Below are 14,209 nucleotides of genomic sequence, written 5' to 3'. Positions count from 1 at the left end.
AATAAATTAATTAAAAATGCATAAATTTCAAACTTTATGGGATTTTAATATTATCACCACAATTAATAACAGATTAAGTAGATTTTTACAAAATTTGAGGTAACCTAAACTTAAAAAGATATATTCTGTTTGACATATTTCATAAGACCCAAGGGAGAGGGCTTCTTTAGATATTGGATTTTCCATAGTATTAGCGGCACAGTCCTTATGTATGTCTGATCAGAAGTGACCACAGCAGAAAAAAGCTTTGATATGGGGAGAGAAAGAATAGGAAGAAATACTGTATATCAAAAAACTTTGAGAAACATTAGTAGAGATCACAGTTCTACCTTCACAATCTAGGAATACTCTTATTCAGCCAATGGCCTTAGTACTTATTGAAATACAAGTGGGGAGTTGGTAAAGAGAGTGTAATGGGAACCCTCCTTAACACATCCAAAGAGGAAGAGACCTTCACCTCATCCATCTTGTCATCTTTGTTCCCTTCCCAATAATCATTACAGACTCCAAAAGCCCAGTTCCAAGAGTCTCCCACTTCCATCCCCCAGTGATATCTGCCCATGGTAAAAGTCTGAAAACCCTAGGCAAGAAAGCATTCTGATGTTGGAGTGATCCAGGAGGCACCTTGAAGATCACATCCAACATTCACACTTCTCAACTCTCAATACAGGAAGATGTGGCAGTTGAATCTTTCAGACACAGAGTAAGAAAAAAAACTGTAGACCTGTATATAAACAGAATAAGAAGCTAAAGTTCTAAGAAAAGTCATTCTGTGAAGAACTGACATTACTGGAAACTGTGAAGTTATAGCAGCAATGATGTTTTTGGCTGTAACATCTAGTACAATTGTGGGCATAAAGAGTTAATCTGCAGAACAAATAATTTTTTATGTATTTGTTATTTATTTATTTATTTTCATTTATTTGTCATTCATTTATTTCATTATTTATTTGCCACAGATATGGAAAATTGTTGAAAATGTGAAAATTTACATACTGAGTCAAATATAAGATCAATATCTTTGAATTTAATTTTTATTTAAAAATAGCTAGCTACAGAAATTATGCCCTTAACTCTCGTCAGGCATCAAAAATATTAGTATCAAAATAAAATTCCCATTTCTAAGAAATGGTGTCATTCATTTGAATGATGTGAAGATTTCCTCTCTTTTCAGCTTCTCTATACAACTGGATAAAACAATTTACACATTTTAGAAAGAGTAATTTAAAATTTATTTATGCAAAACTCCTCACTATCCCTGATTCTTGTGCATTCTCTGCACTGCCCTGCATTTTTGCCATTTGACATGTAGCTTTTTGTACTGAGATTTAACATGTAGCTTTTTTATCAATTTATAAAATTGATTTTGTTTTTATTATTTCTTCTTGGTGATAAAGCTGATTTCTTCTCTTAGTTTTTATACATCAGTTCAAAAATTTATGTTATGTAAATTATATATACCCTTGGTAACAACATAAAGTCCTAGTAAATTGTTTACCTTCGAAAGCTTCTCTCAACAATTAAAATTTATGCAGGAGTAAGGTGGCCCATGCCTGTTATCTCAGGTACTGAGACAAGCAGTACAAGGCCAGCTTGCACAAATTATTGAGAACTTGTTTTTAAAAAAGCTGGGCTTTGCACATTTGGCTCAGTGGTGGGGTGCTTGCCCAATATGCTGGCGGGCCCTGGTTAAAATGACAGTATTATTTTTTTTTTCAAAATTGAACATATTAAGCAACTGCATCATTTTGTTTGTAAAATTGAATAATGAAGCTTAAATCTGAGTTTAGCTCCATTTATTAGAAATTTCAATTTTTACATCACTTGTTTTATATATACCTAAATAAATATGACCCTGGGTATTTTTAACTTTTAACTTTTAAATTTTTATTTTTAACTTTTATTTTTATCTTTCACTTTTTTATGCTATAAGTCTGAGGCATATCAAAGATTTGCAGTCATTGTTTATTTGTTTCTGGAAATTATTTATTAAAAATATTTTTAAAAAGAGGAAAACAGTACCCACATGGTCCTAAAAACAAATAATAGATTATAAGAATATTGCCAATGGACTTACCCTTACCTCAAAAGCAGTTGAGCCAGTCAATTAGTCCAGTGATTGGCCCTGAACTGAGATCTGGATTCACATATTGGGCTACACACAGCTGTATGAATTCAATTTTGCAAGAAGGAAGAGGCAGTTAACATATGTACAGTCCCAAAATCATGACTTTTCTTAATAAGACAAAATATAAGGATTCTTGCTACATACAGAAAAATAAATAAAAATGTTCTAAGTGTTTAAGAGCAAAATTATATTCAACATGTGAGGTGGAATGAAAAGAATTACCATTCATGATAATATACTCCATTATGTAAAGGTTTTTAAAAACATTGTTTACTTATACTCTTTTGGAGAACAACATATTTAATAATAAAATATTTACTGTTCAGAAAAATAAGCTTTTATTTATTGTATTAAGACTTAAATTAAGGTCTCACAAATGCTAGGCATGCTTTCTCACACTGAGCAAATACCCAGCCTTTTAAAAATTTTTATTTATTTATTTTTAAATTTTGAGACCAGTTCTCACTAAGTTGTGAAGGCTGAACTTGAACTTATAATATTTCTATATCAGACTTCCAAGTCACTGGAATTACAGGTGTATACCACCATGCCTGGTGTAAAGAAGATTAAAAAATATGGATGCTGTTTCAAATGCCTGTAATAACCAGCAACTTATGAGGGTGAGGCAGAAGGTTCACAAGTTCAAGACAAGCCTTAGGATTTAGTAAGGTTTTAAGTAACTTAGTGAACTTCTGTCTGCAAATAGAAAATTTAAAAAGGATGCAATCTGGCTCATTGGTTATGTGGTTCAGTAACAATCCCCCCCAAATTAAGTTTAAAAAGAATTCTTAATAATGAAAAATAAAAAATGATGAATGAAAAATTAAAATTATTAAAAATGAAGATTTTTCTGAAGAGAGAAAAAACTTCAAAGTCACTGAATTTTTAATTTTTAAAAGCACTTTTTCTGCCCTCAGAAAAGGAAAATGAAGCTTAATAATGCAATAGAGAGTGTTGACTCTTTTTCTACGTTTCTTCTCCTAGAACACAAGCCCCAGGTTTCTGTGCCTCACAGCTGCTGAAAAATATCAGGGGCAAACATACAGAATCCCAAAAGCAAAGAAATGGAATTGTTATCATTCAGGGATGTAGCCATTGATTTGACTGAAGAGGAGTGGGAATGCCTTCATCTTGATCAGAAAAAAATTATATAGAAATGTGATGTTAGAGAACTATAGAAACTTGGCCTTCCTGGTCATGACTCCTAATCATAACCAAGAATATTTAACAGAAAAGGGCATAGAACATATATTTCACAAAGTGATAAATGAAAAATATAGAAATTGTTATCTTGACTATTTACAACAAAAGAAAATATGGAAAGCTACAGGTGAGAGTGAACACCAGAAATCATACAAAAAAACAGGCCTTGTTTACCACCAAAGAAATTATACTGGAGAGAAGCTCTATAAATATAAACAATATGGCAAAGCCTTTAGTAAAAAAAAAAAAAAAAAAAAAAAAAAAAAAAAAGTCTTATTTATCATAGAAGAACCCACAATGGAGAGATACCCTACCAATGGGCAGAATGTGGTAAAGTTTTTAAAGAAAAATCAATCTTTATTAAGCAAAGCAGAATTCACACTGAAAAAAGCCCTATAAATATGAAAAATATTGCAAAGTTTTTAGTCAAAAATTTAACCTTATTTACCAAAGAAGAATTCACACTGGAGAGAAGCCCTACAAATGTAAATCATGTGACAAAGGTTTTACTCAAATATCAACCTTTCTTTGCCACAGCAGAACTCACACTGGAAAGAAGCCCTACAAATGTAAAGATTGTGGCAAAGCATTTAGTCAAAAAACAGATCTTCCCAACACAGGTGTGCAGTGTGACCAGGGAGCCACCTACCAGAGCCCTGAGGTGAAAGTTTCCTCAATTTGGAACTGATAGGGCAGAGGGAGATGGGGCTAATATTTGGAGCCTAACAGAGAGACCCAAAACTGGGAAATCTCCCAACAAGAGATGGAGATAGTACCAGGCACTCAAGTAATATGAGCAGTCCCAAAAAAGAGACACATGAGGTGCAGTCTTTCAGCAGGGATGCAGGCACTCCCTGCATCTAGGTGCCCTGTGCCAAGACTAGTCTTTCCACCCTGGTTACCTTCACCATCCAGAGGGCAGAGAGAGACACCAGCTTACAACAGATAACCCCCACCTATTGAATGAGAAGAGAAACAGGAAATATACAGAACTCTAAAGCTAGCTAAAACCCTGGTTTTCTCAATGGAGTTTTTTTGTTTGTTTGTTTGTTTATTTGTTTGTTCTCTTATCACCCTCTATCCTCCAGCCCTCACATCCCCAAGATATGTGAAACCAAGAACTTTGCATGAAATAGAACTTTGAGGACTGAGTCTTCTGAATAATATAATACAAAGTATTGTATATGCCCTTTTTTCTGTTCCTTTATATTCTTTTATTTTTCTTTCCATCTCCAAATTTCACTGTTTTAACATCTGTATTTTTCCAAATACATATATGTGTTTGTTTTATGTACTCTACTTTTATCCCACATACTTGACTACCCTAAATTACTTCCTGTCTATTCTCTTGCTTCTAACCCTCTTCATTAGATTTCTCCTTCACACTTCCTAAGATATCTATATCTTCATATCCTACCTCCTCAGCCAATCATCCTAAGCTCCACCCCCAGTTTATTTTTCACCATAGAAACTGTAAACCTTTTTACAAAACTACTGATTATATTTTAGATAATTACTGAATCCAACATTTCTGTACATCGGGACTAAACTGTAAATGTCTTAATCACAACAAATTGTTCATAGGTGGTATGTTGTTGATATTGGGATCTGTTAACATTGTCATTCTCTACAAAGGAGAGGTCTTGGAACTCTACAAGAACACTACAAATCTATAGTGTAAAAACAATAACAATTTAGACCCACACAGCTGGAAAGGAAGACACATTTGCAACATGAAAAGACAAGGGAAGAAAGTGCCCTGAAGAAATTGAAGGCACCACATAATTAGAATCATTGGCAGCCACAGCAGAAGAAAGAGAAGTAGTGTAGGATATACATGGTTAAAATGTTCTGTGATCTCAAGGAAGATATAAGATTGCAAATACAGTCAGTAAAAGACCATTTCAACAAGGAGCTAAATAAACATATACAGGAAGCAAAAGATGACCTCAAAAGAAAAATAGAGGTTCAAAAAAAAAAATAGAAATCCTTGAAATAAAATAAAAGAATCAATAAACCAAATTAAAAGCTCAAATGAAAGCATCACCAACAGAGTAGACACTTGGAAGATAGGACATGAGACAATGAAGACAAAATATATAATCTTGAAAAGAACATAGACCACATAGTGATAATACTAAGAAACAATGAGAAGAACATTCAAGAAATACAGGGTAGCATAAAAAGACCAAATTTAAGAGTTGGGATAAAAGAAGGCATAGAGTTCCAAACCAAAGAAAAGAACAATCTATTTAATAAAATAATATCAGAAAACTTTCCAGACATGAAGAATGAATTGGAAATCCAAATTCAAGAAGCCTACAGGATGCCAAGTGTACAAAATCACAACAGCTTCACACTAAGGAACATTATAATGAAAATTCCAAACAAACAGAATAAGGAGAGAATTTTAAAAGCCACAAGAGAAAGGAATCAGATTACATAATGGCAGATTTTTGAACACAGACCATGAAAGCTAAAATATCCTGGAACAACATGTATCAAGCTCTGAAAGAAAATTGGTGCCAACCAAGAATCTTCTATCCAGCAAAATTAAGCTTTAGATTTGAAGTTATATAAAAACCTTCCATAATAAACAAAAGTTAAAAGAATTTATAGCTAGAAAACCAGCAATACAAAACATTCTTGGAAAAATATTCCATGAAGAGGAAATAAGAAACAACAATGAAAATCAGCAGAGGAAGATAGTACCCTAAAGGAAAAACTAATCAAAGAAGAAAATCAAGTCAAATTAAATAACAAAATAAACAAAAATGGCTGGGAATACAAACCATGTCTCAATAGTAACACTGAATGTTAATGGCTTAAACTTACCAATCAAAAGACATAGGCTAGCAGATTGGATTTAAAAAAAAGACCCAACAATTAGCTGCCTCCAGGAGACTCACCTGATAGGAAAATATACACAAACTGAAGGAGAAAGGTTGGGAAAAGTCATATCACTCACATGGACTACAGAAGCAAGCAGGGATTTCCATTCTCATGTCAAATAAAATAGACTTCAAGCCAAAGTTAATCAAAAGATGGACATTACATACTGCTGAAGGGAACCATACACCAACAAGACATAACAATCATAAATATATATGCCCCAAACAATGGTATAGCTATGTTCATCAAACAAATTCTTCTCAAGGTCAAGAGTCAAATTAATCACAATACAATAATCTTGGGTGACTTTAACACAACTCTCTCATCACTGAATAGATCTTCCAACCAAAGTTGAATAAAGAATCTATATAGGGCTGGGGATGTGGCTCAAGTGGTAGCACACTTGCCTGGCATGCGGGTGGCGGTGGATTCGATCCTCAGCACCACATACAAATAAAGATGTTATGTCCGCCGAAAACTAAAAAATAAATATTAAAAAATTCTCTCTCTCTCTCTCTCTCTCTCTCTCTCTCTCTCTCTCTCTCTCTCTCTCCCTCTCTAAGAAAAGAATCTATAGAACTCAATAATGCAATCAATAACTTAGGCTTAACTGACATATATATAATAGTTCACTTTCATTATGTGGATACACTTTCTTCTCAGCAACACATGAATCCTTCTCTAAAATAGACGATGTACTCTGCCACAAAGCAACTCTTAGCAAATAAAAAAAAGTAGAGATACTACCATGTAGTTTATGAGATTATAATTGAGTGAAATTGAAAATCAATGACAAAATGAAAAAAATAAAATTTATTTCAACACCTGGAGACTAAACAATATGCTACTGAATGAAGAATGGGTTGCAGAAGACATCAATGAAGAGATTTAAAAATTCTTAGAGGCAAATGAGAACATATACACAACGTATCAAAATCGCTGGGACACCATGAAAACAATTCTAAGAGGAAAGTTTATTGCATGGATTTCATTCCTTAAGAGAAGAAAAAGTCAACAAATAAATGACCTCACTTTGCATCTCAAATCCCTAGAAAAAGAAGAACAAACCAACAGCAGAAGCAGTGGAAGGCAAAAAAATAATAATAATACTTAAAATTAGAGCTGAAATCAATTAAATCAAAACGAAAGAAACAATTGAAAACACAAAAAGGTGGTTCTTTGAAAAAACAAATAAAATTGACAGACCCTTGGCTACTCTAATGAACAGAAGGAGAGAGAGAACTCAAATTACCAGCATACATGATGAAAAAGGTAATATCACAACAGACAATACAGAAATACAGATGTTAATTATAAATTATTTTGAAAACTTGAAAACTTATACTCCAATAAAATAGAAGATATTGAAGGCATCAGTGAATTTCTTAAGTTATATGACTTGCCCAGATTTCATTGAAAGAAAATAATCACAACAAATTTGATTAATAATGTAATTGTTTTTTATTTTCAACTCATGAATTCCATCACATTTATAAGTAGAGATGTGCAAAAAAAGGAAGAAAGAGAGAGAGAGAGAGAGAGAGAGAGAGAGAGAGAGAGAGAGAGAGAGAGAGAGAACAGAGACACTATGACAGAGATCTGGCAAAATAATGGGTTGTTATAATGTAGTTTGAAAAGAAGCTAGGGAAGGACATAAGACAAAGTTAAGATAAGCTTATTTTCCTTCTAAAGGTTAATGCCCAGAAAATTCTCTTACTGAGTTGGCCCAAACATGCCTGTTTAGATAACTGGCTATTCTAGTCTCTCAAAAGGTCAAAAAACAAAACAAAAACCAAACCAAAACAAAACAAAAACAACTTGGTTTTTATTTGGTGATATGGAACATTAATGCTAGTGTACTAATGTACTAACATTAATGCTAATGTACTAACATTAATGCTAACTAAAATTAATTAATTACATTAATTACTAACATTAATGCTAATGCAGCAGTACTCTCTAATTTGATTCTCTTTGAGGGATTTTGGATTGCTGCTGCAAACTCTTGTGGACATCAAATTCCAGCTCCTTCACTCCAAAGTGGATTGTAACCAGTGCCTCTCAGTTTGCTTCCAGGCCTTTGGTCCTAATGGGGCAACATCATTGATCCCTTTTGTTCTGAGGCTCCAGAATTTTAGACTGTAAGGAAAATAAAAGGAGACAGAAGCAAAGTGCAGAGCTGCTAGCTTTATTTATATTCACAGGTTACTTTAGGTCATTGGCATCACTAGTACATATTGTTTTATGTATTACTAGGCAGGTTATAGACTTAGCAACTTTATGCAGCTTATTCCTCAGTTACATACTGAGTTGCAATGTGCAATGTTAGGAGCTTTGTGTAGCTCTCAAAAAAAGTACATTGCATAAAGTTACAGTTATTTGCACAGGGTTAGGCTCAGTGAAACATTATTGTTGTCTAACAAGAAAGTTCTTTAATTCTCAGAAACTGTGTGCCCGAGATCAAGGTCGAAGCTGATAAGATTCTAACACAGAGCCTTCTCATAAAAGACATTGCTATGGCTATGAGGCATTCTGTGTCTTTGCACAGAAGTTTTCCCAGCAGTCAGGCATTGCATTTGTTTTAGTTATGTTACTAGTTCCTAGGAGAAATTGCAGGACATTCTAAGAGTGGGAAACAGAGTGACTGTTACCCCCTGGGAGTTTGCTCACCAGAAGAATGCTTCCTTTTATATTTCCATGGTCAGAATCTCTACATTAGACTCAGAATCTAGTGGTTCCTTCAGCTCTCCAGCCTGCAGACAGCCATTGTGGGAATATACAACTTCTAGTTCTTTAAGGAAATCTAATAAATCCCCTTTTTATAACCATATATATCCTGTTGGTTCTGTTACTCTAGAGAACCTAATGCTATAAAGCAATTAGATTGCCATGGAGTCCCTATTTCTTCCTCAGATTTTCAGAGTTCTAGATAAAGGAAGCATCTCATTTCCAGGGACCTCAAATGTTCACATTTAATAACTTCTTCCCAAAAGCAGAAATCAAGAAGATACAATCTCGCAGACCCTGGGTTGGGCAGCAGTATTTTCCTCTGGAAGATGCATTGTATACACAATGATTTCTGACACCTAGGATAAAACAGTTACATGAGGTCTAGCTCGGGCAAAAATTTTGAGACAGCTCCTCCTAGGCAGCCTAATGACTTTGTAGCTCTGGAAATCTCAGGACAGTGACTTCTCCTAAATATTTTCCTTTATAGCCCAGGATTCTTATATTAGAAAACAAAACTCATGCTTCCATACCATACCATCCAATATGGTATTTTTTGAAGTCTTCTTGTTTTTACATCCCAAAATCATAATTAGTAACTACTAGATAAAATCATCTTTGATACTAATCTGTGTAAAAGCGAGCTTCTCAGAAAGTCTACCAAAGCAAGACTGAATCCAATACAGGGGCATTATATTTGATAAACAAACAAACAAACAAAAAATGCAACCTATTAAAAAGTTAATTTTTGAAAGATAATATCACAAAACAAAATATACATATATGTATATATAGTCAAATATAAAAATATATTCACTTTTATGAGTCACGATGTTTATACAAATTTGAACCACATATTAAACTGCTAGACCTCCATATGAATAAACAAAATTTAAATATAAATATGGGCTGACAAAAAATGTAATAAATGAAGTTTACTCAAAGCTGGAGAAAGTAAAGAAAAAAGCATTTCCCAGTTCCCAGTGCCTAGGTATTCCAGTAGAAATAAACAAGCTCTTGCTAAATTGCCCAGCCTGGCATCAAATTTGTGATCCTCTTTCCTGAGACTCCTGAATAGCTAGAATTATATGAGTATGCCACCATGCTGGCTAAGAAAATGAAATTTTATATAATGTTTTGTAAATAGATCAGATTTATTATTTTTCTACACATCACTCATTTGTTTTAAGTATTTCAAATCTGGTAAAGTCTTACACTTATAATTCTGTTTAATTTTAAAAAGACAAATTTTAAAAGTTAAGCAAGTGATGTAAACTTTTAAAAGTATAAAATCACGAGGATGAAACACAAAGGATGAAGTGTTCCAAAGATTCATGTTGTTGGCTACATGTGACAGGATTAATAATGTCTGACTTGGCTGCCTGTGCAGAAGGTGGGGGTCTTCAAATTGTGCTTGAAACTCCCATAAGCACCACTCCTCCACCTGCAAAAGAGATAAAAACAGTACCTCAGAAGTTAGGTATCTTGACTTCACAGAACCCCAGAGAATTGAGTCTGCTGTTTGGCAGGTTTATGTCTTTGCCCACTTCTACCCTCCAAACACTCCAACAGAAAGTGGTGACAGTTTCACTGGTTTGCTGGTGAAAGTCAAGCCCATGGCTAACATTTTAGCAGGATTAACACTGTCTCAACCCCACACCTTTTTTTTTTAGATAGTCGTGCTCAGTTTTCCAATCTGTCCTTAAATTTCTTATCCTTCCAAGTAGCCTTAGCCTCCTGAGTAGGTGGGATCATTGACATAAACCCCTGTGCACAGCAGCTGTCTCAAAATTTTTGCCTGAGCTAGACCTTAAGTAACTGCTTTATCTTATGTGTCAGAAATCACCATGACCAAATTGCATCTTTCAGAGGGAAAATATTGCTGCCTCACATAGGGTCTGAGAGGTTGTATCTTCTTGATTTCTGCTTTTGGGAAGAAGTTTAGCAAATGTGAACATTTGAGGTCCCTGGAAATGAGAGACTTCCTCATCCAGCACTCTGAAAATCTGAGGAAGAAATAGTACCTCCTAGGCAGCCTAATGCCTTTGTAGCTCTGGAAATCTCAGGGCAGTGACTTCTCCTACACATTTTCCTTTATAGCCCAGGATTCTTGCATTAGAAACCAAAACTCATGCCTCCACACCATACCATCCAATATAGTATTTTTTAAAGTCTTCTTGTTTTTACATCCTAAAATCATAATTAGTAACCATGGAACAAAATCATCTTTGATATTAATCTGTGTAAAAGGGAGTTTGTAGGAAATTCTACCAAAACTAGAAAGAGTCAATAGAGGCTTCAGGGTCACAAAACTTCACTGCCACACAGTATGGGGTGTGGGAAATGTGGCCATCTTTGCTCTTGCAGTTCATGCTGTGTATGTGGCATTACTTAAGAAGCAGACCCAAGCAAGGGTCCTGGGTCTCTTTTGGGAAAGCATGAGATTGAGGTGACAAAAATAAAAACAAAACTAGTTCCTTCCTTCCTTCCTTCCTTCCTTCCTTCCTTTCTTTCTTTCTTTCTTTCTTTCTTTCTTTCTTTCTTTCTTTCTTTCTTTCTTTTCTTTCTCTTTTTTTTAAACAGAAATTGAACCCAGAGACACTTTACCACTGAACCACACCCTCAACCCTTTTTAATATTTTAATTAGAAATAGAGTCTTGCTTAGAGCCTCACTAAATTGCTGAGGCTGGATTTGGACTTCTCATATTCTTGCCTCAGCCTCAGGAACTGGGATTATAGGTGTGGGCCACCTCAGCTGGTGAGGAAAACAATATTTCTAAATTAAATCCCTCTCCACATGGGAGAATAAAACTAAAGCAAAAGTCAGAAAGAAAAATGTTTATAAACGTTCAAAAACACTTACTAAAAAAATCACATATGATGACACCCTCTTTCTGTTCTTAAAGGTGAAAAATAAAAGAATAAAACTAAAAATCTTTAGATATAATCTGAATTTGGGGATTCATTTTTTTAAGTCAGTAACTGTTTGCAAGACTCTGGATGTTTGTTTATGAAGATTAGAGAAGAGATTACATCAAATTTTTCTACCTGAGAACTAATTACCCACACATCCAAACCACTCACAGTAATCTAATCACCCATACTAATCCAATTATCTACACTAACTCTGATTTGGAGCATCCTGAAATGCAATCAAGGAAGAAGTGGGTGTGGTCTTCAGAAACTCAATAAAAGTGCACTCCAGGAGACCAGCTCATTCTTCTCCAGAGTAGAGTTTGAAACTTACCTGGCTGAATGACATCAAAATTGACCCCCTCTACACCTTGAGTGCATGATCCTGAAGTGTAATTCATATTTTCACTTCTGAAGCAAGAACTGCTGAAACCATAGAGTCATTCTTAAGGTAAGTATACAATTGCCACATGAGCTCTAGCAACTATTCCCCCCAAAAAAAATTCATATGTAATTTTGTAGTTTATACATTTTTTCTTTTTTATATTTTTTGTACTGGGGACTGATCAGAGGAACTGGACCACTGAGCTGATAAATTTAGCAAACAATGTTTTAAAAAATTAAAAGTGCTGGGGGCATGGTTTAATGGTAAAGTGCCTCTGGGTTTAATGTGCAGTGCTGAAAATAAATCATGTACAGCTATAACAATGAAAAGTTTTTAAAAGGATTCTCAACAAGTTACTTCCATTGAAATATCTAAGGAGTTTAGTCTTCTGAATATTGTATTATTCACACATTGTTTCTATGTCTATGTATATCAATGATTGTAAAATGTTTACTGATTGAACCCATGAACATTTTACCTCTGAGCTACATTTCTTGCCGTACTTATGTTATTTTGACAAGGGTTTCCTTAACTGACCTTGAATTTGGAATCCTTGTGCCTAAACCTCCCTAAATGATGTGGATAGTTTATAACCAGGTTGTTAGCTACTATTTTGTAAAACTAACCATTTACTCAAATATTTCATTAACTTAGTCTTTTCTAAATAATAACCCATTATTACTAATATTCAGTTAATTACTACTAACTTATTTAGATATAAACTTTTGAAGTGGATGAAATGTTTCTTTAAAAACATGTTGAAGCAGCCAGGGGCAGTCACTCATGCTTGTATTCCCAGTGACTGAGGAAGGAGGATCCCAACTTTGAGGCCAGCCTCAGTAACTTAGTGAGATTCAGTCTCAAAAAAAAAAAAAAGTAAAAGTAAAAGTGTGTGCTTGGTTGTGGCTCAGTGTTTAAGCAGTCTGTGTCCCTGGGTTCAATCTCTAGTACTTAAAAAAAATCTGATATGGCCAAAGAGTTTGGTATATCTGGTATCTGACTGATTTGATTTTCAATGTAGAAATGTATGTGTGTGTGTGTGTGTGTGTGTGTGTGTGTGAGAGAGAGAGAGAGAGAGAGAGAGAGAGAGAGAGAGAGAGAGAGAGAATATCCAGCATTTAGAGGTATTTGTAATGTATTCAGGTTATAGAAAAGAAGTCAATTGGATCAAGAATGCACTTGACCTTTTGACATTAAGCTAGTAATCTATCCTGCAGAAATCTAATCAGGATGGGGCTTTAAGGATATAAAAGCTTCTCAAAGAAAAATTATGTTCTCTTTACAGGCATTTGGAGTTGGCTAGAGTGTGGAAGCCTCATTAGGTTGGTTACTCCTGTCATCCAGAGATCTCAGAAGACACAGAAACCCTGAGCCAGCTGAATGAATATTTGTGCAAGTGCTGCCAAGACAAAGTAAAGTGTCTTCAGGTGAGTACTGGGTTCTGAGTAAATGAACTCATACTTTCTCTCTTAAGTTTTTTTAACTCAGTTTTCAGAAGGCTTCCCAAAATAGATGCTGAAGTCTATTTAATAAAAATCATGTAATTATTTTTCATCCACACATTGTTTTAAAATATAGAAGTTAATGTATTTTATTTTACATTCCCTGTGTATCCAAATTATAAATTTATGGAGAAAAAAATTCTTGATGTTCTGTAGCTTTATTTGGGAATGGGATCGGAGCTTCACTAGAAAGCCCTGAAGAATGTGCAACATGCTATTTTCAGGAACTTCAGGTTTTAGCTTTGGTCTATAAAGTGCCCAATGGCAAGCCAGAATCTACTGATGGCTGTGGAAGGATGACATTGGTGAATCAATGAGGTGCCAGAAATGAGAGGGTTTTCAGTATTTATTCCGATTTAGAAATGGGAAGTTTGATGACCTCCAGTCATTCATTTTTTTTTTTTTGTTTGTTTTGTTTTGTTTTTAGTTGTAGCCGGACACAATACCTTTATTTTATT

Source organism: Marmota monax, unplaced genomic scaffold (genome assembly GCF_021218885.2).
Source record: "Marmota monax isolate L192 unplaced genomic scaffold, Marmota_monax_Labrador192_F-V1.1 WCK01_AAM20220418_F8-fsc00833, whole genome shotgun sequence".
Lineage (NCBI taxonomy): Eukaryota > Metazoa > Chordata > Mammalia > Rodentia > Sciuridae > Marmota > Marmota monax.
This window is presented reverse-complemented; position numbering follows the sequence as displayed.